Genomic DNA, 1,159 nt, shown 5'->3' on the forward strand with positions numbered 1-1,159 from the left:
TTATTATTATTATTATTATTATTATTATTATTATTATTATTATTATTATTATTATTATTATCATTATTATTATTATTATTATTTGACATATTTATGAATGTATTTGATTAAAAGATGATAATTTAAGTCAGAAAATGTGGTAATAAGGTCAAGGCTCAGAAAAAAAAAAATAATTTTTTAAGATATTGTCCAAACTTATTACCTTCAAATAATACTAATTTGTAATAATATTTTAGTAGTTGAAAAAGGAAAAATTTTTTTTTATCTTCTTATGAAAAGAAATTATTTGTTAAAAAATTTGATAAGAAAGAAGGAATGGAAACAGCAACAGTTGATGCATATGTGAATGAATGTATTTGATTAAATGATTAGAACGTTTTTAAGAAGAATCATTATTTGAATTATTTTGATATATGATGATGACCCATTAAAATGTCCGATTGCTGTGGAAAACGAATGATGAAGTTAAATTTGAAATTGATTGAACTTTTACAATCAAACCGAGAGAATACTTGTTATGGTACGGGAAAAGAATTTAAAGTGGCAAGGATGAAATGAAATGCAATGATATGATATGATAATAATGCGATGCACCTTTCAATTAATTAATTCAAACGAATAATTCATTTACATGAGAAATAATTCCCAATTAATTAATATCAATTAATGATGATTGTATTTTAAATAATAATTGTGCAATGAAGTGAAATAAATTTGTTTTGTCGTATTTCATTATTGAAAAAAAACAAGTAAATGTTTCAATCATTAATGCATAATGATAATGAAATCATTGTGTTAATGCATTTAAAAATTTTAATTAATTTTGAGAAAAAAAGAATTTTCAGCAATTTGTGTAATAAATGTTGCTAGTAAAAAAAAAAAAAAAAAAACGAAAAAAAAGATAATGAAAAAGTAGAAATGATAATATGAACTGGAATTGAAATATGATAATGTGGTAATTTTGTTTATGAATTATAATTTAGAATTTATCAATAAAGGCAATTAATAAGGAAATTAAATTTGTTAAAAAATTTTTATTTTATTGATCGCAAACTTCAACAAAATATAGTACAAATTGTTGTATTAGACATTTTTCTTTTTTAATGAATGTCATTTATTGTCACTTTGTTTTTTTTTTTTTTTTTTTTAAACAATTTTT

This window comes from Loa loa, assembly GCF_000183805.2.
Source record: "Loa loa unplaced genomic scaffold supercont3.632, whole genome shotgun sequence".
NCBI classification, from domain to species: domain Eukaryota; kingdom Metazoa; phylum Nematoda; class Chromadorea; order Rhabditida; family Onchocercidae; genus Loa; species Loa loa.